The sequence below is a fragment of the Gadus chalcogrammus genome, chromosome 12 (genome assembly GCF_026213295.1).
Source record: "Gadus chalcogrammus isolate NIFS_2021 chromosome 12, NIFS_Gcha_1.0, whole genome shotgun sequence".
Classification (NCBI taxonomy): Eukaryota; Metazoa; Chordata; class Actinopteri; order Gadiformes; family Gadidae; genus Gadus; species Gadus chalcogrammus.
The window spans coordinates 11,565,592-11,589,432 of record NC_079423.1 but is presented as its reverse complement, the minus strand read 5'-3'; the positions used below and the strand labels follow the sequence as shown (position 1 = coordinate 11,589,432).

The following is a 23,841-nucleotide window of genomic DNA, read 5'->3' as shown; positions in this document are numbered from 1 at the left end:
TGTGCGTGTGATGTTAAATGTTTGAACCAAGGTTAACGGTTAAAGTGTCAGAGAATGGGTGGTGATTTTTTGACGTCCTCCCATGATCTGAAGTGAGCGTGCGTGTTTGTGTTGGTGAAAGTTTAAGAAATGTACAACTGTCGGTTCAGCTCTCTGGTGCTCCCTGCTGGCAGTATCACTATACTGTCCTCATGTTTCACAAAAACAGTTTTGAGAGACGTTGTTAGTTTTTGTATGTTGCTTAAATCCTCCAAAGCGGTGGGCAGTAAACATCAGGTCACGGTACGCCACGGTAGGCCACGGAGTCAATGAGCTCGAGTTGAAAAAGAAAAAGCTTACAGCACCTGGTATTCCCAGGCGGTCTCCCATCCAAGTACTAACCAGGCCCGACCCTGCTTAGCTTCCGAGATCAGACGAGATCGGGCGTGTTCAGGGTGGTATGGCCGAAACCATTAGTGTAGGCGCAAAACCAGGTTTATACAGTAGCACATAAGGAGTGAGAAAGCTGCTGAGGCTCGACGTTACACTCTTACAAAAACAATCATAAGTTAGATATAAACGGCAGTAATTGATTCAGTAGGACTCCTTATCCATGTAAACGATCATTGTGACATCTGAATTCATTAATTATCTGAAATACACTGCGTGTGCGTGTGATGTTAAATGTTTGAACCAAGGTTAACGGTTAAAGTGTCAGAGAATGGGTGGTGATTTTTTGACGTCCTCCCATGATCTGAAGTGAGCGTGCGTGTTTGTGTTGGTGAAAGTTTAAGAAATGTACAACTGTCGGTTCAGCTCTCTGGTGCTCCCTGCTGGCAGTATCACTATACTGTCCTCATGTTTCACAAAAATAGTTTTGAGAGACGTTGTCAGTTTTTGTATGTTGCTTAAATCCTCCAAAGCGGTTGGCAGTAAACATCAGGTCACGGTACGCCACGGTAGGCCACGGAGTCAATGAGCTCGAGTTGAAAAAGAAAAAGCTTACAGCACCTAGTATTCCCAGGCGGTATCCCATCCAAGTACTAACCAGGCCCGACCCTGCTTAGCTTCCGAGTTCAGACGAGATCGGGCGTGTTCAGGGTGGTATGGCCTTAAGCAATTAGTGCAGGCGCAAAACCAGGTTTTATACAGTAGCACATAAGGAGTGAGAAAGCTGCTGAGGCTCGACGTTACACTTTTACAAAAACAATCATTAGTTAGATATAAACGGCAGTAATTGATTCAGTAGGACTCCTTATCCATGTAAACGATCATTGTGACATCTGAATTCATTAATTATCTGAAATACACTGCGTGTGCGTGTGATGTTAAATGTTTGAACCAAGGTTAACGGTTAAAGTGTCAGAGAATGGGTGGTGATTTTTTGACGTCCTCCCATGATCTGAAGTGAGCGTGCGTGTTTGTGTTGGTGAAAGTTTAAGAAATGTACAACTGTCGGTTCAGCTCTCTGGTGCTCCCTGCTGGCAGTATCACTATACTGTCCTCATGTTTCACAAAAACAGTTTTGAGAGACGTTGTCAGTTTTTGTATGTTGCTTAAATCCTCCAAAGCGGTTGGCAGTAAACATCAGGTCACGGTACGCCACGGTAGGCCACGGAGTCAATGAGCTCGAGTTGAAAAAGAAAAAGCTTACAGCACCTGGTATTCCCAGGCGGTCTCCCATCCAAGTACTAACCAGGCCCGACCCTGCTTAGCTTCCGAGATCAGACGAGATCGGGCGTGTTCAGGGTGGTATGGCCGAAACCAATTAGTGTAGGCGCAAAACCAGGTTTTATACAGTAGCACATAAGGAGTGAGAAAGCTGCTGAGGCTCGACGTTACACTCTTACAAAAACAATCATAGTTAGATATAAACGGCAGTAATTGATTCAGTAGGACTCCTTATCCATGTAAACGATCATTGTGACATCTGAATTCATTAATTATCTGAAATACACTGCGTGTGCGTGTGATGTTAAATGTTTGAACCAAGGTTAACGGTTAAAGTGTCAGAGAATGGGTGGTGATTTTTTGACGTCCTCCCATGATCTGAAGTGAGCGTGCGTGTTTGTGTTGGTGAAAGTTTAAGAAATGTACAACTGTCGGTTCAGCTCTCTGGTGCTCCCTGCTGGCAGTATCACTATACTGTCCTCATGTTTCACAAAAATAGTTTTGAGAGACGTTGTCAGTTTTTGTATGTTGCTTAAATCCTCCAAAGCGGTTGGCAGTAAACATCAGGTCACGGTACGCCACGGTAGGCCACGGAGTCAATGAGCTCGAGTTGAAAAAGAAAAAGCTTACAGCACCTGGTATTCCCAGGCGGTCTCCCATCCAAGTACTAACCAGGCCCGACCCTGCTTAGCTTCCGAGATCAGACGAGATCGGGCGTGTTCAGGGTGGTATGGCCGAAACCAATTAGTGTAGGCGCAAAACCAGGTTTTATACAGTAGCACATAAGGAGTGAGAAAGCTGCTGAGGCTCGACGTTACACTCTTACAAAAACAATCATAAGTTAGATATAAACGGCAGTAATTGATTCAGTAGGACTCCTTATCCATGTAAACGATCATTGTGACATCTGAATTCATTAATTATCTGAAATACACTGCGTGTGCGTGTGATGTTAAATGTTTGAACCAAGGTTAACGGTTAAAGTGTCAGAGAATGGGTGGTGATTTTTTGACGTCCTCCCATGATCTGAAGTGAGCGTGCGTGTTTGTGTTGGTGAAAGTTTAAGAAATGTACAACTGTCGGTTCAGCTCTCTGGTGCTCCCTGCTGGCAGTATCACTATACTGTCCTCATGTTTCACAAAAATAGTTTTGAGAGACGTTGTCAGTTTTTGTATGTTGCTTAAATCCTCCAAAGCGGTTGGCAGTAAACATCAGGTCACGGTACGCCACGGTAGGCCACGGAGTCAATGAGCTCGAGTTGAAAAAGAAAAAGCTTACAGCACCTAGTATTCCCAGGCGGTCCCCCATCCAAGTACTAACCAGGCCCGACCCTGCTTAGCTTCCGAGTTCAGACGAGATCGGGCGTGTTCAGGGTGGTATGGCCTTAAGCAATTAGTGCAGGCGCAAAACCAGGTTTTATACAGTAGCACATAAGGAGTGAGAAAGCTGCTGAGGCTCGACGTTACACTTTTACAAAAACAATCATTAGTTAGATATAAACGGCAGTAATTGATTCAGTAGGACTCCTTATCCATGTAAACGATCATTGTGACATCTGAATTCATTAATTATCTGAAATACACTGCGTGTGCGTGTGATGTTAAATGTTTGAACCAAGGTTAACGGTTAAAGTGTCAGAGAATGGGTGGTGATTTTTTGACGTCCTCCCATGATCTGAAGTGAGCGTGCGTGTTTGTGTTGGTGAAAGTTTAAGAAATGTACAACTGTCGGTTCAGCTCTCTGGTGCTCCCTGCTGGCAGTATCACTATACTGTCCTCATGTTTCACAAAAACAGTTTTGAGAGACGTTGTCAGTTTTTGTATGTTGCTTAAATCCTCCAAAGCGGTTGGCAGTAAACATCAGGTCACGGTACGCCACGGTAGGCCACGGAGTCAATGAGCTCGAGTTGAAAAAGAAATAGCTTACAGCACCTGGTATTCCCAGGCGGTCTCCCATCCAAGTACTAACCAGGCCCTACCCTGCTTAGCTTCCGAGATCAAACGAGACCGGGTGTGTTTTTTTTTCTCTTTTTTGGTGACACCCGTCACTACTTACAGCAACCTGGGCTTCTGAGAAGGTCTCCCATCCAAGTACTAACCAGGCCCGACCCTGCTTAGCTTCCGAGATCAGACGAGATCGGGCGTGTTTTTTTTTTTTTTCTTTTGGTGACACCCGTCACTACTTACAGCAACCTGGGCTTCTGAGGAGGTCTCCCATCCAAGTACTAACCAGGCCCGACCCTACTTAGCTTCCGAGATCAGACGAGATCGGGCGTGTTCAGGGTGGCATGGCCGTAAGCAATTACTGCAGGCGCAAAACCAGGTTTTATACAGTAGCACATAAGGAGTGAGAAAGCTGCTGAGGCTCGACGTTACACTTTTACAAAAACAATCATTAGTTAGATATAAACGGCAGTAATTGATTCAGTAGGACTCCTTATCCATGTAAACGATCATTGTGACATCTGAATTCATTAATTATCTGAAATACACTGCGTGTGCGTGTGATGTTAAATGTTTGAACCAAGGTTAACGGTTAAAGTGTCAGAGAATGGGTGGTGATTTTTTGACGTCCTCCCATGATCTGAAGTGAGCGTGCGTGTTTGTGTTGGTGAAAGTTTAAGAAATGTACAACTGTCGGTTCAGCTCTCTGGTGCTCCCTGCTGGCAGTATCACTATACTGTCCTCATGTTTCACAAAAATAGTTTTGAGAGACGTTGTCAGTTTTTGTATGTTGCTTAAATCCTCCAAAGCGGTTGGCAGCAAACATCAGGTCACGGTACGCCACGGAGTCAATGAGCTCGAGTTGAAAAAGAACAAGCTTACAGCACCTGGTATTCCCAGGCGGTCTCCCATCCAAGTACTAACCAGCCCCGACCCTGCTTAGCTTCTGAGATCAAACGAAATCGGGCGTGTTCAGGGTGGTATGGCCGTAAGCAATTAGTGCAGGCGCAAAACCAGGTTTTATACAGTAGCACATAAGGAGTGAGAAAGCTGCTGAGGCTCGACGTTACACTTTTACAAAAACAATCATTAGTTAGATATAAACGGCAGTAATTGATTCAGTAGGACTCCTTATCCATGTAAACGATCATTGTGACATCTGAATTCATTAATTATCTGAAATACACTGCGTGTGCGTGTGATGTTAAATGTTTGAATCAAGGTTAACGGTTAAAGTGTCAGAGAATGGGTGGTGATTTTTTGACGTCCTCCCATGATCTGAAGTGAGCGTGCGTGTTTGTGTTGGTGAAAGTTTAAGAAATGTACAACTGTCGGTTCAGCTCTCTGGTGCTCCCTGCTGGCAGTATCACTATACTGTCCTCATGTTTCACAAAAATAGTTTTGAGAGACGTTGTCAGTTTTTGTATGTTGCTTAAATCCTCCAAAGCCGTAGGCAGTAAACATCAGGGGCCTCATGTACTAAGGTTGCGTACGCACAAAAACGTGGCGTACGTCCTTTTCCACGCTCACGTTCAGATGTACAAAACGTGAAATGACCGTAAAAATGTGCGGTCCCTACGCCAGCTCCAGAGCTGTCGTACGCACGTTTCTACAGCTATAGTTCCTTTGGCGACACTTAGAGGTGACGCTGGGAAACTGGGAAAAAAGGTGAAAACAATGACTCAGAGTGATTTGCACATCAGAGACACACTAATGAACAATTAACACACCTTGCAATTATATGGGTGGCTATTAAAGCATGCGCAATGGATGAAGATTTTTTTTTTTTAAATGGCTGCGTTAGCGTTGTTAGAGGACATCGCAAATGGTCAAATCCGAAGGGCGCTGGAGACGCCGGGACCGACGGAGGAGACGCCGGGGCCGACGGAGCAATCCGTGCCCTCTCCTTGCTTGTCTATTCAAAAATAAAAAATGTAAGTTAATAAACACGAGTCAAAGTCTTTATTATCCTGGCATCTTTACGCACGACTTATGTGTATTGCAAGCAGCCAATTGTATGATCAGTATAATTACAGCATTTATGACTTCAGCATATTTACCTTGGGGATGATCGGCGTCCCCTTCATGGGCTCCCACCACTCCGGTGAGAGCTGTGTCACCGATCAAAGCGGCCACTCTCAAATCGAAGGGGGAGAGTTCCCCCACTCCCGTCCCCCCACCTGTTGCGGTCACGCTTCGGCGGTGGGCAGAAACCCTCCGCTTCACCTCCACCTTGAGGTCTGACCACTTTTTTTTAATTTCAGAGTGTGTGCGCTGCTGAGACCCCACTGCATTGACGGCCTCGCAAATACACTCCCACTCACTTCTCTTTTGTTTTGCATTTATCCCTGTTGACAGGGTTCCAATAGCATATGCTTGCGCATTTCTACCTCGTGGAGCAAAATCTCGAGCTCAGACTCCGTGAAGTTTCGTTTTTTGTCTCTGTTCATGGTGCCAGGTGATCGGATTAAGAGGTGAATCTCAGGTCCAGAGGCCTATTTAAATGAAATTGCATATTTAAATGAGGGCGTGGACAGGGAGGAGTTTGGCACCTCGGCATGTGCGCTCAATTCCACGTTGATCGAGATGTACAAAAGAAACGTGCTTGGATCCATGCGTTCGCACACTTTGATACATCTGAATTTATTTGTGCGTAAGACAGTTTCTGGGTTTTGGCGTACGCCAAGTTTCAGTATGAAATCCACGCAAGTCTTAGTACATGAGGCCCCTGGTCACGGTACGCCACGGAGTCAATGAGCTCGAGTTGAAAAAGAAAAAGCTTACAGCACCTGGTATTCCCAGGCGGTCTCCCATCCAAGTACTAACCAGGCCCGACCCTACTTAGCTTCCGAGATCAGACGAGATCGGGCGTGTTCAGGGTGGTATGGCCGTGAGCAATTAGTGCAAGCGCAAAACCAGGTTTTATACAGTAGCACATAAGGAGTGAGAAAGCTGCTGAGGCTCGACGTTACACTTTTACAAAAACAATCATTAGTTAGATATAAACGGCAGTAATTGATTCAGTAGGACTCCTTATCCATGTAAACGATCATTGTGACATCTGAATTCATTAATTATCTGAAATACACTGCGTGTGCGTGTGATGTTAAATGTTTGAACCAAGGTTAACGGTTAAAGTGTCAGAGAATGGGTGGTGATTTTTTGACGTCCTCCCATGATCTGAAGTGAGCGTGCGTGTTTGTGTTGGTGAAAGTTTAAGAAATGTACAACTGTCGTTTCAGCTCTCTGGTGCTCCCTGCTGGCAGTATCACTATACTGTCCTCATGTTTCACAAAAATAGTTTTGAGAGACGTTGTCAGTTTTTGTATGTTGCTTAAATCCTCCAAAGCGGTTGGCAGTAAACATCAGGTCACGGTACGCCACGGTAGGCCACTCAGGCAATGAGCTCGAGTTGAAAAAGAAAAAGCTTACAGCACCTGGTATTCCCAGGCGGTCTCCCATCCAAGTACTAACCAGGCCCGACCCTGCTTAGCTTCCGAGATTAGACGAGATCGGGCGTGTTCAGGGTGGTATGGCCGTAAACAATTAGTGCAGGCGCAAAACCAGGTTTTATACAGTAGCACATAAGGAGTGAGAAAGCTGCTGAGGCTCGACGTTACACTTTTACAAAAACAATCATTAGTTAGATATAAACGGCAGTAATTGATTCAGTAGGACTCCTTATCCATGTAAACGATCATTGTGACATCTGAATTCATTAATTATCTGAAATACACTGCGTGTGCGTGTGATGTTAAATGTTTGAACCAAGGTTAACGGTTAAAGTGTCAGAGAATGGGTGGTGATTTTTTGACGTCCTCCCATGATCTGAAGTGAGCGTGCGTGTTTGTGTTGGTGAAAGTTTAAGAAATGTACAACTGTCGTTTCAGCTCTCTGGTGCTCCCTGCTGGCAGTATCACTATACTGTCCTCATGTTTCACAAAAATAGTTTTGAGAGACGTTGTCAGTTTTTGTATGTTGCTTAAATCCTCCAAAGCGGTTGGCAGTAAACATCAGGTCACGGTACGCCACGGTAGGCCACGGAGGCAATGAGCTCGAGTTGAAAAAGAAATAGCTTACAGCACCTGGTATTCCCAGGCGGACTCCCATCCAAGTACTAACCAGGCCCGACCCTGCTTAGCTTCCGAGATCAGACGAGATCGGGCGTGTTCAGGGTGGTATGGCCGTAAGCAATTAGTTCAGGCGCAAAACCAGGTTTTATACAGTAGCACATAAGGAGTGAGAAAGCTGCTGAGGCTCGACGTTACACTCTTACAAAAACAATCATTAGTTAGATATAAACGGCAGTAATTGATTCAGTAGGACTCCTTATCCATGTAAACCATCATTGTGACATCTGAATTCATTAATTATCTGAAATACACTGCGTGTGCGTGTGATGTTAAATGTTTGAACCAAGGTTAACGGTTAAAGTGTCAGAGAATGGGTGGTGATTTTTTGACGTCCTCCCATGATCTGAAGTGAGCGTGCGTGTTTGTGTTGGTGAAAGTTTAAGAAATGTACAACTGTCGGTTCAGCTCTCTGGTGCTCCCTGCTGGCAGTATCACTATACTGTCCTCATGTTTCACAAAAATAGTTTTGAGAGACGTTGTCAGTTTTTGTATGCTGCTTAAATCCTCCAAAGCGGTTGGCAGTAAACATCAGGTCACGGTACGCCACGGAGTCAATGAGCTCGAGTTGAAAAAGAAAAAGCTTACAGCACCTGGTATTCCCAGGCGGTCTCCCATCCAAGTACTAACCAGGCCCGACCCTGCTTAGCTTACGAGATCAGACGAGATCGGGCGTGTTCAGGGTGGTATGGCCGTAAGCAATTAGTACATGCGCAAAACCAGGTTTTATACAGTAGCACATAAGGAGTGAGAAAGCTGCTGAGGCTCGACGTTACACTCTTACAAAAACAATCATTAGTTAGATATAAACGGCAGTAATTGATTCAGTAGGACTCCTTATCCATGTAAACCATCATTGTGACATCTGAATTCATTAATTATCTGAAATACACTGCGTGTGCGTGTGATGTTAAATGTTTGAACCAAGGTTAACGGTTAAAGTGTCAGAGAATGGGTGGTGATTTTTTGACGTCCTCCCATGATCTGAAGTGAGCGTGCGTGTTTGTGTTGGTGAAAGTTTAAGAAATGTACAACTGTCGGTTCAGCTCTCTGGTGCTCCCTGCTGGCAGTATCACTATACTGTCCTCATGTTTCACAAAAATAGTTTTGAGAGACGTTGTCAGTTTTTGTATGTTGCTTAAATCCTCCAAAGCGGTTGGCAGTAAACATCAGGTCACGGTACGCCACGGAGTCAATGAGCTCGAGTTGAAAAAGAATAAGCTTACAGCACCTGGTATTCCCAGTCGGTCTCCCATCCAAGTACTAACCTGGCCCGACCCTGCTTAGTTTCCGAGATCAGACGAGATCGGGCGTGTTCAGGGTGGTATGGCCGTAAGCAATTAGTGCAGGCGCAAAACCAGGTTTTATACAGTAGCACATAAGGAGTGAGAAAGCTGCTGAGGCTCGACGTTACACTCTTACAAAAACAATCATTAGTTAGATATAAACGGAAGTAATTGATTCAGTAGAACTCCTTATCCATGTAAACGATCATTGTGACATCTGAATACATTAATTATCTGAAATACACTGCGTGTGCGTGTGATGTTAAATGTTTGAACCAAGGTTAACGGTTAAAGTGTCAGAGAATGGGTGGTGATTTTTTGACGTCCTCCCATGATCTGAAGTGAGCGTGCGTGTTTGTGTTGGTGAAAGTTTAAGAAATGTACAACTGTCGGTTCAGCTCTCTGGTGCTCCCTGCTGGCAGTATCACTATACTGTCCTCATGTTTCACAAAAATAGTTTTGAGAGACGTTGTCAGTTTTTGTATGTTGCTTAAATCCTCCAAAGCGGTTGGCAGTAAACATCAGGTCACGGTACGCCACGGTAGGCCACGGAGTCAATGAGCTCGAGTTGAAAAAGAAATAGCTTACAGCACCTGGTATTCCCAGGCGGTCTCCCATCCAAGTACTAACCAGGCCCTACCCTCCTTAGCTTCCGAGATCAAACGAGACCGGGTGTGTTCAGGGTGGTATGGCCGTAAGCAATTACTGCAGGCGCAAAACCAGGTTTTATACAGTAGCACATAAGGAGTGAGAAAGCTGCTGAGGCTCGACGTTACACTTTTACAAAAACAATCATTAGTTAGATATAAACGGCAGTAATTGATTCAGTAGGACTCCTTATCCATGTAAACGATCATTGTGACATCTGAATTCATTAATTATCTGAAATACACTGCGTGTGCGTGTGATGTTAAATGTTTGAACCAAGGTTAACGGTTAAAGTGTCAGAGAATGGGTGGTGATTTTTTGACGTCCTCCCATGATCTGAAGTGAGCGTGCGTGTTTGTGTTGGTGAAAGTTTAAGAAATGTACAACTGTCGGTTCAGCTCTCTGGTGCTCCCTGCTGGCAGTATCACTATACTGTCCTCATGTTTCACAAAAATAGTTTTGAGAGACGTTGTCAGTTTTTGTATGTTGCTTAAATCCTCCAAAGCGGTTGGCAGCAAACATCAGGTCACGTTACGCCACGGAGTCAATGAGCTCGAGTTGAAAAAGAACAAGCTTACAGCACCTGGTATTCCCACGCGGTCTCCCATCCAAGTACTAACCAGGCCCGACCCTGCTTAGCTTCCGAGATCAGACGAGATCGGGCGTGTTCAGGGTGGCATGGCCGTAAGCAATTAGTGCATGCGCAAAACCAGGTTTTATACAGTAGCACATAAGGAGTGAGAAAGCTGCTGAGGCTCGACGTTACACTCTTACAAAAACAATCATTAGTTAGATATAAACGGCAGTAATTGATTCAGTAGGACTCCTTATCCATGTAAACCATCATTGTGACATCTGAAATCATTAATTATCTGAAATACACTGCGTGTGCGTGTGATGTTAAATGTTTGAATCAAGGTTAACGGTTAAAGTGTCAGAGAATGGGTGGTGATTTTTTGACGTCCTCCCATGATCTGAAGTGAGCGTGCGTGTTTGTGTTGGTGAAAGTTTAAGAAATGTACAACTGTCGGTTCAGCTCTCTGGTGCTCCCTGCTGGCAGTATCACTATACTGTCCTCATGTTTCACAAAAATAGTTTTGAGAGACGTTGTCAGTTTTTGTATGTTGCTTAAATCCTCCAAAGCGGTTGGCAGTAAACATCAGGTCACGGTAGGCCACGGAGTCAATGAGCTCGAGTTGAAAAAGAAAAAGCTTACAGCACCTGGTATTCCCAGGCGGTCTCCCATCCAAGTACTAACCAGGCCCGACCCTTCTTAGTTTCCGAGATCAGACGAGATCGGGCGTGTTCAGGGTGGTATGGCCGTAAGCAATTAGTGCAGGCGCAAAACCAGGTTTTATACAGTAGCACATAAGGAGTGAGAAAGCTGCTGAGGCTCGACGTTACACTCTTACAAAAACAATCATTAGTTAGATATAAACGGCAGTAATTGATTCAGTAGAACTCCTTATCCATGTAAACGATCATTGTGACATCTGAATACATTAATTATCTGAAATACACTGCGTGTGCGTGTGATGTTAAATGTTTGAACCAAGGTTAACTGTTAAAGTGTCAGAGAATGGGTGGTGATTTTTTGACGTCCTCCCATGATCTGAAGTGAGCGTGCGTGTTTGTGTTGGTGAAAGTTTAAGAAATGTACAACTGTCGGTTCAGCTCTCTGGTGCTCCCTGCTGGCAGTATCACTATACTGTCCTCATGTTTCACAAAAATAGTTTTGAGAGACGTTGTCAGTTTTTGTATGTTGCTTAAATCCTCCAAAGCGGTTGGCAGTAAACATCAGGTCACGGTACGCAACGGTAGGCCACGGAGTCAATGAGCTCGAGTTGAAAAAGAAATAGCTTACAGCACCTGGTATTCCCAGGCGGTCTCCCATCCAAGTACTAACCAGGCCGGACCCTGCTTAGCTTCCGAGATCAAACGAGATCGGGTTTGTTCAGGTTGGTATGACCGTAATCAATTAGTGCAGGCGCAAAACCAGGTTTTATACAGTAGCACATAAGGAGTGAGAAAGCTGCTGAGGCTCGACGTTACACTTTTACAAAAACAATCATTAGTTAGATATAAACGGCAGTAATTGATTCAGTAGGACTCCTTATCCATGTAAACGATCATTGTGACATCTGAATTCATTAATTATCTGAAATACACTGCGTGTGCGTGTGATGTTAAATGTTTGAACCAAGGTTAACGGTTAAAGTGTCAGAGAATGGGTGGTGATTTTTGACGTCCTCCCATGATCTGAAGTGAGCGTGCGTGTTTGTGTTGGTGAAAGTTTAAGAAATGTACAACTGTCTGTTCAGCTCTCTGGTGCTCCCTGCTGGCAGTATCACTATACTGTCCTCATGTTTCACAAAAATAGTTTTGAGAGACGTTGTCAGTTTTTGTATGTTGCTTAAATCCTCCAAAGCGGTTGGCAGCAAACATCAGGTCACGGTACGCCACGGAGTCAATGAGCTCGAGTTGAAAAAGAACAGGCTTACAGCACCTGATATTCCCAGGCGGTCTCCCATCCAAGTACTAACCAGGCCCGACCCTGCTTAGCTTCCGAGATCAGACGAGATCGTGCGTGTTCAGGGTGGTATGGCCGTAAGCAATTAGTGCAGGCGCAAAACCAGGTTTATACAGTAGCACATAAGGAGTGAGAAAGCTGCTGAGGCTTGACGTTACACTTTTACAAAAACAATCATTAGTTAGATATAAACGGCAGTAATTGATTCAGTAGGACTCCTTATCCATGTAAACGATCATTGTGACATCTGAATTCAATTAATTATCTGAAATACACTGCGTGTGCGTGTGATGTTAAATGTTTGAACCAAGGTTAACGGTTAAAGTGTCAGAGAATGGGTGGTGATTTTTTGATGTCCTCCCATGATCTGAAGTGAGCGTGCGTGTTTGCGTTGGTGAAAGTTTAAGAAATGTACAACTGTCGGTTCAGCTCTCTGGTGCTCCCTGCTGGCAGTATCACTATACTGTCCTCATGTTTCACAAAAATAGTTTTGAGAGACGTTGTCAGTTTTTGTATGTTGCTTAAATCCTCCAAAGCGGTTGGCAGTAAACATCAGGTCACGGACGCCACGGTAGGCCACGGAGTCAATGAGCTCGAGTTGAAAAAGATAAAGCTTACAGCACCTGGTATTCCCAGGCGGTCTCCCATCCAAGTACTAACCAGGCCCGACCCTGCTTAGCTTCCGAGATCAGACGAGATCCGGCGTGTTCAGGATGGTATGGCCGTAAGCAATTAGTGCAGGCGCAAAACCAGGTTATATACAGTAGCACATAAGGAGTGAGAAAGCTGCTGAGGCTCGACGTTACACTTTTACAAAAACAATCATTAGTTAGATATAAACGGCAGTAATTGATTCAGTAGGACTCCTTATCCATGTAAACCGATCATTGTGACATCTGAATTCATTAATTATCTGAAATACACTGCGTGTGCGTGTGATGTTAAATGTTTGAACCAAGGTTAACGGTTAAAGTGTCAGAGAATTGGTGGTGATTTTTTGACGTCCTCCCATGATCTGAAGTGAGCGTGCGTGTTTGTGTTGGTGAAAGTTTAAGAAATGTACAACTGTCGTTTCAGCTCTCTGGTGCTCCCTGCTGGCAGTATCACTATACTGTCCTCATGTTTCACAAAAATAGTTTTGAGAGACGTTGTCAGTTTTTGTATGTTGCTTAAATCCTCCAAAGCGGTTGGCAGTAAACATCAGGTCACGGTACGCCACGCTACGCCACGGAGTCAATGAGCTCGAGTTGAAAAAGAAAAAGCTTACAGCACCTGGTATTCCCAGGCGGTCTCCCATCCAAATACTAACCAGGCCCGACCCTGCTTAGCTTCCGGGATGAAGACGAGATCGGGCGTGTTCAGGGTGGTATGGCCGTAAGCAATTAGTGCAGGCGCAAAACCAGGTTTTATACAGTAGCACATAAGGAGTGAGAAAGCTGCTGAGGCTCGACGTTACACTTTACAAAAACAATCATTAGTTAGATATAAACGGCAGTAATTGATTCAGTAGGACTCCTTATCCATGTAAACGATCATTGTGACATCTGAATTCATTAATTATCTGAAATACACTGCGTGTGCGTGTGATGTTAAATGTTTGAACCAAGGTTAACGGTTAAAGTGTCAGAGAATGGGTGGTGATTTTTTGACGTCCTCCCATGATCTGAAGTGAGCGTGCGTGTTTGTGTTGGTGAAAGTTTAAGAAATGTACAACTGTCGGTTCAGCTCTCTGGTGCTCCCTGCTGCAGTATCACTATACTGTCCTCATGTTTCACAAAAATAGTTTTGAGAGACGTTGTCAGTTTTTGTATGTTGCTTAAATCCTCCAAAGCGGTTGGCAGTAAACATCAGGTCACGGTACGCAACGGTAGGCCACGGAGTCAATGAGCTCGAGTTGAAAAAGAAAATAGCTTACAGCACCTGGTATTCCCAGGCGGTCTCCCATCCAAGTACTAACCAGGCCCGACCCTGCTTAGCTTCCGAGATCAAACGAGATCGGGCGTGTTCAGGTGGTATGACCGTAATCAATTAGTGCAGGCGCAAAACCAGGTTTTATACAGTAGCACATAAGGAGTGAGAAAGCTGCTGAGGCTCGACGTTACACTTTACAAAAACAATCATTAGTTAGATATAAACGGCAGTAATTGATTCAGTAGGACTCCTTATCCATGTAACGATCATTGTGACATCTGAATTCATTAATTATCTGAAATACACTGCGTGTGCGTGTGATGTTTAAATGTTTGAACCAAGGTTAACGGTTAAAGTGTCAGAGAATGGGTGGTGATTTTTTGACGTCCTCCCATGATCTGAAGTGAGCGTGCGTGTTTGTGTTGGTGAAAGTTTAAGAAATGTACAACTGTCGGTTCAGCTCTCTGGTGCTCCCTGCTGGCAGTATCACTATACTGTCCTCATGTTTCACAAAAATAGTTTTGAGAGACGTTGTCAGTTTTTGTATGTTGCTTAAATCCTCCAAAGCGGTTGGCAGTAAACATCAGGTCACGGTACGCCACGGAGTCAATGAGCTCGAGTTGAAAAAGAAAAAAGTTACAGCACCTGGTATTCCCAGGCGGTCTCCCATCCAAGTACTAACCATGCCCGACCCTAGCTTAGCTTCCGAGATCAGACGAGATCGGGCGTGTTCAGGGTGGTATGGCCGTAAGCAATTAGTGCAGGCGCAAAACCAGGTTTTATACAGTAGCACATAAGGAGTGAGAAAGCGGCTGAGGCTCGACGTTACACTCTTACAAAAACAATCATTAGTTAGATATAAACGGCAGTAATTGATTCAGTAGGACTCCTTATCCATGTAAACCATCATTGTGAACATCTGAATTCATTAATTATCTGAAATACACTGCGTGTGCGTGTGATGTTAAATGTTTGAACCAAGGTTAACGGTTAAAGTGTCAGAGAATGGGTGGTGATTTTTTGACGTCCTCCCATGATCTGAAGTGAGCGTGCGTTTTTGTGTTGGTGAAAGTTTAAGAAATGTACAACTGTCGGTTCAGCTCTCTGGTGCTCCCTGCTGGCAGTATCACTATACTGTCCTCATGTTTCACAAAAATAGTTTTGAGAGACGTTGTCAGTTTTGTATGTTGCTTAAATCCTCCAAAGCGGTTGGCAGTAAACATCAGGTCACGGTACGGCCACGGAGTCAATGAGCTCGAGTTGAAAAAGAAAAGCTTACAGCACCTGGTATTCCCAGGCGGTCCTCCCATCCAAGTACTAACCAGGCCCGACCCTTCTTAGTTTCCGAGATCAGACGAGATCGGGCGTGTTCAGGGTGGTATGGCCGTAAGCAATTAGTGCAGGCGCAAAACCAGGTTTTATACAGTAGCACATAAGGAGTGAGAAGCTGCTGAGGCTCGACGTTACACTCTTACAAAAACAATCATTAGTTAGATATAAACGGCAGTAATTGATTCAGTAGGACTCCTTATCCATGTAAACGATCATTGTGACATCTGAATTAGATTAATTATCTGAAATACACTGCGTGTGCGTGTGATGTTAATGTTTGAACCAAGGTTAACGGTTAAAGTGTCAGAGAATGGGTGGTGATTTTTGACGTCCTCCCATGATCTGAAGTGAGCGTGCGTGTTTGTGTTGGTGAAAGTTTAAGAAATGTACAACTGTCGGTTCAGCTCTCTGGTGCTCCCTGCTGGCAGTATCACTATACTGTCCTCATGTTTCACAAAAATAGTTTTGAGAGACGTTGTCAGTTTTTGTATGTTGCTTAAATCCTCCAAAGCGGTTGGCAGTAAACATCAGGTCACGGTACGCACGGTAGGCCACGGAGTCAATGAGCTCGAGTTGAAAAAGAAATAGCTTACAGCACCTGGTATTCCCAGGCGGTCTCCCATCCAAGTACTAACCAGGCCCGACCCTGCTTAGCTTCCGAGATCAGACGAGATCGGGCTTGTTCAGGTGGTATGGCCGTAAGCAATTAGTGCAGGCGCAAAACCAGGTTTATACAGTAGCACATAAGGAGTGAGAAAGCTGCTGAGGCTCGACGTTACACTTTTACAAAAACAATCATTAGTTAGATATAAACGGCAGTAATTGATTCAGTAGGACTCCTTATCCATGTAAACGATCATTGTGACATCTGAATTCATTAATTATCTGAAATACACTGCGTGTGCGTGTGATGTTAAATGTTGAACCAAGGTTAACGGTTAAAGTGTCAGAGAATGGGTGGTGATTTTTTGACGTCCTCCCATGATCTGAAGTGAGCGTGCGTGTTTGTGTTGGTGAAAGTTTAAGAAATGTACAACTGTCGGTTCAGCTCTCTGGTGCTCCCTGCTGGCAGTATCACTATACTGTCCTCATGTTTCACAAAAATAGTTTTGAGAGACGTTGTCAGTTTTTGTATGTTGCTTAAATCCTCCAAAGCGGTTGGCAGTAAACATCAGGTCACGGTACGCCACGGTAGGCCACGGAGTCAATGAGCTCGAGTTGAAAAAGAAATAGCTTACAGCACCTGGTATTCCCAGGCGGTCTCCCATCCAAGTACTAACCAGGCCCGACCCTCCTTAGCTTTCCGAGATCAGACGAGATCGGGTGTGTTCAGGGTGGTATGGCCGTAAGCAATTAGTGCAGGCGCAAAACCAGGTTTTATACAGTAGCACATAAGGAGTGAGAAAGCTGCTGAGGCTCGACGTTACACTTTTACAAAAACAATCATTAGTTAGATATAAACGGCAGTAATTGATTCAGTAGGACTCCTTATCCATGTAAACGATCATTGTGACATCTGAATTCATTAATTATCTGAAATACACTGCGTGTGCGTGTGATGTTAAATGTTTGAACCAAGGTTAACGGTTAAAGTGTCAGAGAATGGGTGGTGATTTTTTGACTTCTTCCCATAATCTGTAGTGAGCGTGCGTGTTTGTGTTGGTGAAAGTTTAAGAAATGTACAACTGTCGGTTCAGCTCTCTGGTGCTCCCTGCTGGCAGTATCACTATACTGTCCTCATGTTTCACAAAAATAGTTTTGAGAGACGTTGTCAGTTTTTGTATGTTGCTTAAATCCTCCAAAGCGTTGGCAGCAAACATCAGGTCACGGTACGCCACGGAGTCAATGAGCTCGAGTTGAAAAAGAACAAGCTTACAGCACCTGGTATTCCCACGCGGTCTCCCATCCAAGTACTAACCAGGCCCGACCCTGCTTAGCTTCCGAGATCAGACGAGATCGGGCGTGTTCAGGGTGGCATGGCCGTAAGCAATTAGTGCATGCGCAAAACCAGGTTTTATACAGTGGCACATAAGGAGTGAGAAAGCTGCTGAGGCTCGACGTTACACTCTTACAAAAACAATCATTAGTTAGATATAAACGGCAGTAATTGATTCAGTAGGACTCCTTATCCATGTAAACCATCATTGTGACATCTGAATTCATTAATTATCTGAAATACACTGCGTGTGCGTGTGATGTTAAATGTTTGAACCAAGGTTAACGGTTAAAGTGTCAGAGAATGGGTGGTGATTTTTGACGTCCTCCCATGATCTGAAGTGAGCGTGCGTGTTTGTGTTGGTGAAAGTTTAAGAAATGTACAACTGTCGGTTCAGCTCTCTGGTGCTCCCTGCTGGCAGTATCACTATACTGTCCTCATGTTTCACAAAAATAGTTTTGAGAGACGTTGTCAGTTTTTGTATGTTGCTTAAATCCTCCAAAGCGGTTGGCAGTAAACATCAGGTCACGGTAGGCCACGGAGTCAATGAGCTCGAGTTGAAAAAGAAAAAGCTTACAGCACCTGGTATTCCCAGGCGGTCTCCCATCCAAGTACTAACCAGGCCCGACCCTTCTTAGTTCCGAGATCAGACGAGATCGGGCGTGTTCAGGGTGGTATGGCCGTAAAGCAATTAGTGCAGGCGCAAAACCAGTTTTATACAGTAGCACATAAGGAGTGAGAAAGCTGCTGAGGCTCGACGTTACACTCTTACAAAAACAATCATTAGTTAGATATAAACGGCAGTAATTGATTCAGTAGGAACTCCTTATCCATGTAAACGATCATTGTGACATCTGAATACATTAATTATCTGAAATACACTGCGTGTGCGTGTGATGTTAAATGTTTGAACCAAGGTTAACTGTTAAAGTGTCAGAGAATGGGTGGTGATTTTTTGACGTCCTCCCATGATCTGAAGTGAGCGTGCGTGTTTGTGTTGGTGAAAGTTTAAGAAATGTACAACTGTCGGTTCAGCTCTCTGGTGCTCCCTGCTGGCAGTATCACTATACTGTCCTCATGTTTCACAAAAATAGTTTTGAGAGACGTTGTCAGTTTTTGTATGTTGCTTAATCCTCCAAAGCGGTTGGCAGTAAACATCAGGTCACGGTACGCAACGGTAGGCCACGGAGTCAATGAGCTCGAGTTGAAAAAGAAATAGCTTACAGCACCTGGTATTCCCAGGCGGTCTCCCATCCAAGTACTAACCAGGCCCGACCCTGCTTAGCTTCCGAGATCAAACGAGATCGGGTTTGTTCAGGTTGGTATGACCGTAATCAATTAGTGCAGGCGCAAAACCAGGTTTTATACAGTAGCACATAAGGAGTGAGAAAGCTGCTGAGGCTCGACGTTACACTTTTACAAAAACAATCATTAGTTAGATATAAACGGCAGTAATTGATTCAGTAGGACTCCTTATCCATGTAAACGATCATTGTGACATCTGAATTCATTAATTATCTGAAATACACTGCGTGTGCGTGTGATGTTAAATGTTTGAACCAAGGTTAACGGTTAAAGTGTCAGAGAATGGGTGGTGATTTTTTGACGTCCTCCCATGATCTGAAGTGAGCGTGCGTGTTTGTGTTGGTGAAAGTTTAAGAAATGTACAACTGTCGGTTCAGCTCTCTGGTGCTCCCTGCTGGCAGTATCACTATACTGTCCTCATGTTTCACAAAAATAGTTTTGAGAGACGTTGTCAGTTTTTGTATGTTGCTTAAATCCTCCAAAGCGGTTGGCAGTAAACATCAGGTCACGGTACGCCACGGAGTCAATGAGCTCGAGTTGAAAAAGAAAAAGCTTACAGCACCTGGTATTCCCAGGCGGTCTCCCATCCAAGTACTAACCATGCCCGACCCTACTTAGCTTCCGAGATCAGACGAGATCGGGCGTGTTCAGGGTGGTATGGCCGTAAGCAATTAGTGCATGCGCAAAAACCAGGTTTTATACAGTAGCACATAAGGAGTGAGAAAGCTGCTGAGGCTCGACGTTACACTCTTACAAAAACAATCATTAGTTAGATATAAACGGCAGTAATTGATTCAGTAGGACTCCTTATCCATGTAAACCATCATTGTGACTTCTGAATTCATTAATTATCTGAAATACACTGCGTGTGCGTGTGATGTTAAATGTTTGAACCAAGGTTAACGGTTAAAGTGTCAGAGAATGGGTGGTGATTTTTTGACGTCCTCCCATGATCTGAAGTGAGCGTGCGTGTTGTGTTGTGAAAGTTTAAGAAATGTACAACTGTCGGTTCAGCTCTCTGGTGCTCCCTACGTGGCAGTATCACTATACTGTCCTCATGTTTCACAAAAAATAGTTTTGAGAGACGTTGTCAGTTTTTGTATGTTGCTTAAATCCTCCAAAGCGGTTGGCAGTAAACATCAGGTCACGGTACGCCACGGTAGGCCACGGAGTCAATGAGCTCGAGTTGAAAAAGAAAAAGCTTACAGCACCTGGTATTCCAGGCGGTCTCCCATCCAAGTACTAACCAGGCCCGACCCTGCTTAGCTTCCGAGTTCAGACGAGATCGGGCGTGTTTTTTTTTTTTCTTTTGGTGACACCCGTCACTACTTACAGCAACCTGGGCTTCTGAGGAGGTCTCCCATCCAAGTACTAACCAGGCCCGACCCTGCTTAGCTTCCGAGATCAGACGAGATCGGGCGTGTTCAGGGTGTATGGCCGTAAGCAAATAGTGCCGGCGCAAAAACCAGGTTTATACAGTAGCACATAAGGAGTGAGAAAGCTGCTGAGGCTCGACGTTACACTCTTACAAAAACAATCATTAGTTAGATATAACCGGCAGTAATTGATTCAGTAGGACTCCTTATCCATGTAAACCATCATTGTGACTTCTGAATTCATTAATTATCTGAAATACACTGCGTGTGCGTGTGATGTTAAATGTTTGAACCAAGGTTAACGGTTAAAGTGTCAGAGAATGGGTGGTGATTTTTTGACGTCCTCCCATGATCTGAAGTGAGCGTGCGTGTTTGTGTTGGTGAAAGTTTAAGAAATGTACAACTGTCGGTTCAGCTCTCTGGTGCTCCCTGCTGGCAGTATCACTATACTGTCGCTCATGTTTCACAAAAATAGTTTTGAGAGACGTTGTCAGTTTTTGTATGTTGCTTAAATCCTCCAAAGCGGTTGGCAGTAAACATCAGGTCACGGTACGCCACGGTAGGCCACGGAGTCAATGAGCTCGAGTTGAAAAAAGAAAAAGCTTACAGCACCTGTATTCCCAGGCGGTCTCCCATCCAAGTACTAACCAGGCCCGACCCTGCTTAGCTTCCGAGTTCAGACGAGATCGGGCGTGTTCAGGGTGGTATGGCCGTAAGCAAATAGTGCAGGCGCAAAACCAGGTTTTATACAGTAGCACATAAGGAGTGAGAAAGCTGCTGAGGCTCGACGTTACACTTTTACAAAACAATCATTAGTTAGATATAAACGGCAGTGATTGATTCAGTAGGACTCCTTATCCATGTAAACGATCATTGTGACATCTGAATTCATTAATTATCTGAAATACACTGCGTGTGCGTGTGATGTTAAATGTTTGAACCAAGGTTAACGGTTAAAGTGTCAGAGAATGGGTGGGGATTTTTTGACGTCCTCCATGATCTGAAGTGAGCGTGCGTGTTTGTGTGGTGAAAGTTTAAGAAATGTACAACTGTCGGTTCAGCTCTCTGGTGCTCCCTGCTGGCAGTATCACTATACTGTCCTCATGTTTCACAAAAACAGTTTGAGAGACGTTGTCAGTTTTGTATGTTGCTTAAATCCTCCAAAGCGGTTGGCAGTAAACATCAGGTCACGGTACGCCACGGAGTCAATGAGCTCGAGTTGAAAAAGAAAAAGCTTACAGCACCTGGTATTCCCAGGCGGACTCCCATCCAAGTACTAACCAGGCCCGACCCTGCTTAGCTTCCGAGATCAGACGAGATCGGGCGTGTTTTTTTTTTTTTTATTTTTTATTATCAAAAATATATTCAATTTTATACAATTACGCATTCATTTATACATATATCAATAAAAGTAAATGAAAAACTGCCCACAAATTAAACCACAAACCGCACAAACAATTAACTAAACACACTTTCTCTTTTAAATTAAAAATAAGAACCACACAGCAAAAACAGTATCTTTTCCCAAATACACTTACCTCGAAATTAAACCGCCCCTCAGTCCCAAAGCCAACCGAACAGCCCAACCCAGAATTTTAACCTCGAACATTTACCCACAAATAAACCACCCCTCATTCGAAAAAAACCACACAAACCAAAATCCCACACAAAATCTCCCATCGCTCTCCCACCTCCAAAATTAGCCACCACCTTTAAACCACCCAAATCAACCCAAACGGTGCCCTGCTCAGTCATCCATACAATTCCATTCTCATTCACACACATACTCCCGCACTCTCTACAAACATACTCACAAACAAGCCTCGTCCACAACATACAGCATTCGTAATGTCTTTTCATTCATTCACAAACAGCCCTCCATGCATCCAACTTCTCCTTTCATAAGCGCAAAATTGCGCTCTGTTAAAATCGCCCTCCTTGCAAATCCAAGATCATATGATCATTTTCACATTCTATATTTCCTACTCACTCCCAAGAGTACAGACAATTCCCACCCCCGTTCCACCCAGCAGTCTCCCACACTGCACCCTCCCAGCAGCCCCTTGATTTTTCCCAGATTCCACTAGCTCGCAACATACACAAAAATGTGATTCACGTCTTCATCCCCACTTTCACAACACATACACCGTTCCTCCCATACACTCCCCTGTGCAGTTGGTGCAGGATGATGCATGTGAAAATCCTCCTGTGCCTTATCTTGAAATCAAGATCAAATATTGCATGCGGTGTGTGCGGTATGTTAATGTACTTCCACAAAATGTTGGGTGTAATGTCCGGATATGTGTCTGCCCATTACTCTCACATGTGGGTTTTTGCACTCTATGTGTCAATGCATGCTTGTACCAAATCTTTGTCTTGACATCCATATGGCGTGTGACTCCCCCCCCAGGCACAGGAAGATTCCCACCGCATCATCCTGCCCAACCCTCCCCTTATTTCATAAACCCGTCCCGTACCATTCCACATCATCAACACACAGTCTTCCACTCTCTCCAACACTTTCACAATCACTGCCCCCTCCTATATGTTATCCCCTTCTCATCTCATTATCCTAATCACTCTTCTTATCCCATCTCCTCCCCTGTCGACTAGATCTCCCACCCGCTTCAGCCCCGCCCTCTCAAGAGCCCGCTCTTGATGACCCTCGCGCCCCCCTGTTTAAATATGGGCTGGAGAGGAAAGGTAGCCTCATCACAGACGCTCTTGACTCGCATACGAGTGTATGTCTATCAAACAGCAGGAAACCACGCGTTGAGCACCTCCTGGAAGAACCGCGGCAGATGTGCATATGCCTGCTGCGTCTGCAACAAATTGTCATCACTTAAGAGCGACCAATGTGCTCAGCCACTGGCTGATGGCCCTTCCAGGCCGCCTCCCGACTTGGCCTCCCTAATTTGCCTATCATTTAGTTCGTAACAGCAGTTCTTTTTGCGAGTACGTCCATCAATCCTAGCCCACCCTGATCATTGACCCTTATCAGCGTTCTATGACGCTATACCGGCTGCTTTGCTCCTCCAAATAAAGTCTCTAAACGACTTTGGTCAATCTTCTGCTCAGTCCCAAGTCGGGAAGCGCACAAGTGCTCAAGGCATGATTCACCTGCGACAACACTAGAGCCATTGGTGACGGCCACCCTTCCCCTCAACAGCAGACCCCTAGCCCTCCACATACTCAGGTCTTTGCATACGCCCATACATCCTTCCACGTCAAATCACGCATTCATTCTCATCACTACCAACATACACCCGAGCACTTTTCTTGATTCTCCACTACTTTGAATCCACCATTTGTTATCTTAGGTCTTTGTTTCCTACCCATCCCCATTATATTTCAGATTTCTCCATATAATTTTTGCTCCTGAAGCTCTCTCATACGTTCTATATGTTTCAACACTATAGTCCACATCACTCTCACTTTTTACCATTACATTAATATCACCCGCATACTGCATTAAAACTAATTTTTCCCTTACCTATTCCACAACACGATCTTTTGTCATTCAAAATTAAAGAGCCGCCACGGCTCCGCACACATGCTATAGAGCAGTGCTGACATTGGGCAGCCCTGCCATCACTGACCTCTTGACATCGAAAGAGTCAGTCAGAGCAACCGTTACAACTTAATTTTACTCTTAGCCCTCCCATAGAGCAATCCCCACCCACCCCCTTAATTTAGTCCCAAATCCAAGTTTCTCCAGTACCCTCCCCAAAAAATCCTGATCCACCCTATCAAACGCTTTGTTTAAATCAATCCCCAGCCACAATCCTCCCTCC

At 44.5% G+C, this 23,841-nt stretch overlaps 29 non-coding genes and 1 pseudogene across 29 annotated transcripts; all 30 read right to left on the bottom strand.

The window, feature by feature from the left end:
- Positions 1 to 332: 332 nt before the first annotated feature.
- LOC130401201 (5S ribosomal RNA) lies at positions 333 to 451 on the bottom strand. The gene has a single exon (XR_008903667.1). It is a non-coding gene; the product is annotated as a 5S ribosomal RNA (ribosomal RNA).
- A 527-nt stretch (positions 452 to 978) lies between these two features.
- On the bottom strand, positions 979 to 1,097 carry LOC130394644 (5S ribosomal RNA). The gene has a single exon (XR_008897782.1). It is a non-coding gene; the product is annotated as a 5S ribosomal RNA (ribosomal RNA).
- A 529-nt stretch (positions 1,098 to 1,626) lies between these two features.
- Positions 1,627 to 1,745, bottom strand: LOC130401199 (5S ribosomal RNA). Its single transcript, XR_008903665.1, has one exon. It is a non-coding gene; the product is annotated as a 5S ribosomal RNA (ribosomal RNA).
- A 528-nt stretch (positions 1,746 to 2,273) lies between these two features.
- On the bottom strand, positions 2,274 to 2,392 carry LOC130401198 (5S ribosomal RNA). Its single transcript, XR_008903664.1, has one exon. It is a non-coding gene; the product is annotated as a 5S ribosomal RNA (ribosomal RNA).
- A 529-nt stretch (positions 2,393 to 2,921) lies between these two features.
- LOC130394207 (5S ribosomal RNA) lies at positions 2,922 to 3,040 on the bottom strand. The gene has a single exon (XR_008897388.1). It is a non-coding gene; the product is annotated as a 5S ribosomal RNA (ribosomal RNA).
- A 789-nt stretch (positions 3,041 to 3,829) lies between these two features.
- LOC130395314 (5S ribosomal RNA) lies at positions 3,830 to 3,949 on the bottom strand. Its single transcript, XR_008898385.1, has one exon. It is a non-coding gene; the product is annotated as a 5S ribosomal RNA (ribosomal RNA).
- A 519-nt stretch (positions 3,950 to 4,468) lies between these two features.
- Positions 4,469 to 4,587, bottom strand: LOC130395583 (5S ribosomal RNA). The gene has a single exon (XR_008898626.1). It is a non-coding gene; the product is annotated as a 5S ribosomal RNA (ribosomal RNA).
- A 1,783-nt stretch (positions 4,588 to 6,370) lies between these two features.
- On the bottom strand, positions 6,371 to 6,489 carry LOC130401081 (5S ribosomal RNA). The gene has a single exon (XR_008903541.1). It is a non-coding gene; the product is annotated as a 5S ribosomal RNA (ribosomal RNA).
- A 529-nt stretch (positions 6,490 to 7,018) lies between these two features.
- On the bottom strand, positions 7,019 to 7,137 carry LOC130401179 (5S ribosomal RNA). Its single transcript, XR_008903641.1, has one exon. It is a non-coding gene; the product is annotated as a 5S ribosomal RNA (ribosomal RNA).
- A 529-nt stretch (positions 7,138 to 7,666) lies between these two features.
- LOC130399942 (5S ribosomal RNA) lies at positions 7,667 to 7,785 on the bottom strand. The gene has a single exon (XR_008902434.1). It is a non-coding gene; the product is annotated as a 5S ribosomal RNA (ribosomal RNA).
- A 519-nt stretch (positions 7,786 to 8,304) lies between these two features.
- Positions 8,305 to 8,423, bottom strand: LOC130400635 (5S ribosomal RNA). The gene has a single exon (XR_008903113.1). It is a non-coding gene; the product is annotated as a 5S ribosomal RNA (ribosomal RNA).
- Positions 8,424 to 8,942: 519 nt separating this feature from the next.
- On the bottom strand, positions 8,943 to 9,061 carry LOC130401055 (5S ribosomal RNA). Its single transcript, XR_008903517.1, has one exon. It is a non-coding gene; the product is annotated as a 5S ribosomal RNA (ribosomal RNA).
- Positions 9,062 to 9,590: 529 nt separating this feature from the next.
- LOC130401116 (5S ribosomal RNA) lies at positions 9,591 to 9,709 on the bottom strand. Its single transcript, XR_008903575.1, has one exon. It is a non-coding gene; the product is annotated as a 5S ribosomal RNA (ribosomal RNA).
- Positions 9,710 to 10,228: 519 nt separating this feature from the next.
- Positions 10,229 to 10,347, bottom strand: LOC130400196 (5S ribosomal RNA). The gene has a single exon (XR_008902673.1). It is a non-coding gene; the product is annotated as a 5S ribosomal RNA (ribosomal RNA).
- Positions 10,348 to 10,866: 519 nt separating this feature from the next.
- LOC130394464 (5S ribosomal RNA) lies at positions 10,867 to 10,985 on the bottom strand. The gene has a single exon (XR_008897619.1). It is a non-coding gene; the product is annotated as a 5S ribosomal RNA (ribosomal RNA).
- Positions 10,986 to 11,514: 529 nt separating this feature from the next.
- LOC130395847 (5S ribosomal RNA) lies at positions 11,515 to 11,633 on the bottom strand. Its single transcript, XR_008898853.1, has one exon. It is a non-coding gene; the product is annotated as a 5S ribosomal RNA (ribosomal RNA).
- A 518-nt stretch (positions 11,634 to 12,151) lies between these two features.
- LOC130400841 (5S ribosomal RNA) lies at positions 12,152 to 12,270 on the bottom strand. Its single transcript, XR_008903314.1, has one exon. It is a non-coding gene; the product is annotated as a 5S ribosomal RNA (ribosomal RNA).
- Positions 12,271 to 12,798: 528 nt separating this feature from the next.
- On the bottom strand, positions 12,799 to 12,917 carry LOC130401348 (5S ribosomal RNA). The gene has a single exon (XR_008903810.1). It is a non-coding gene; the product is annotated as a 5S ribosomal RNA (ribosomal RNA).
- A 530-nt stretch (positions 12,918 to 13,447) lies between these two features.
- On the bottom strand, positions 13,448 to 13,567 carry LOC130395819 (5S ribosomal RNA). Its single transcript, XR_008898828.1, has one exon. It is a non-coding gene; the product is annotated as a 5S ribosomal RNA (ribosomal RNA).
- Positions 13,568 to 14,095: 528 nt separating this feature from the next.
- Positions 14,096 to 14,213, bottom strand: LOC130395497 (5S ribosomal RNA). The gene has a single exon (XR_008898548.1). It is a non-coding gene; the product is annotated as a 5S ribosomal RNA (ribosomal RNA).
- Positions 14,214 to 14,731: 518 nt separating this feature from the next.
- On the bottom strand, positions 14,732 to 14,851 carry LOC130395926 (5S ribosomal RNA). Its single transcript, XR_008898918.1, has one exon. It is a non-coding gene; the product is annotated as a 5S ribosomal RNA (ribosomal RNA).
- Positions 14,852 to 15,370: 519 nt separating this feature from the next.
- Positions 15,371 to 15,490, bottom strand: LOC130395707 (5S ribosomal RNA). The gene has a single exon (XR_008898732.1). It is a non-coding gene; the product is annotated as a 5S ribosomal RNA (ribosomal RNA).
- A 526-nt stretch (positions 15,491 to 16,016) lies between these two features.
- Positions 16,017 to 16,134, bottom strand: LOC130395392 (5S ribosomal RNA). The gene has a single exon (XR_008898452.1). It is a non-coding gene; the product is annotated as a 5S ribosomal RNA (ribosomal RNA).
- Positions 16,135 to 16,661: 527 nt separating this feature from the next.
- On the bottom strand, positions 16,662 to 16,781 carry LOC130394324 (5S ribosomal RNA). Its single transcript, XR_008897494.1, has one exon. It is a non-coding gene; the product is annotated as a 5S ribosomal RNA (ribosomal RNA).
- Positions 16,782 to 17,299: 518 nt separating this feature from the next.
- On the bottom strand, positions 17,300 to 17,418 carry LOC130400195 (5S ribosomal RNA). Its single transcript, XR_008902672.1, has one exon. It is a non-coding gene; the product is annotated as a 5S ribosomal RNA (ribosomal RNA).
- Positions 17,419 to 17,936: 518 nt separating this feature from the next.
- Positions 17,937 to 18,054, bottom strand: LOC130395976 (5S ribosomal RNA; annotated as a pseudogene).
- Positions 18,055 to 18,583: 529 nt separating this feature from the next.
- On the bottom strand, positions 18,584 to 18,702 carry LOC130395170 (5S ribosomal RNA). Its single transcript, XR_008898256.1, has one exon. It is a non-coding gene; the product is annotated as a 5S ribosomal RNA (ribosomal RNA).
- Positions 18,703 to 19,221: 519 nt separating this feature from the next.
- Positions 19,222 to 19,340, bottom strand: LOC130394090 (5S ribosomal RNA). Its single transcript, XR_008897283.1, has one exon. It is a non-coding gene; the product is annotated as a 5S ribosomal RNA (ribosomal RNA).
- A 657-nt stretch (positions 19,341 to 19,997) lies between these two features.
- Positions 19,998 to 20,116, bottom strand: LOC130395799 (5S ribosomal RNA). Its single transcript, XR_008898810.1, has one exon. It is a non-coding gene; the product is annotated as a 5S ribosomal RNA (ribosomal RNA).
- A 531-nt stretch (positions 20,117 to 20,647) lies between these two features.
- On the bottom strand, positions 20,648 to 20,765 carry LOC130400063 (5S ribosomal RNA). The gene has a single exon (XR_008902547.1). It is a non-coding gene; the product is annotated as a 5S ribosomal RNA (ribosomal RNA).
- Positions 20,766 to 23,841: the final 3,076 nt, after the last annotated feature.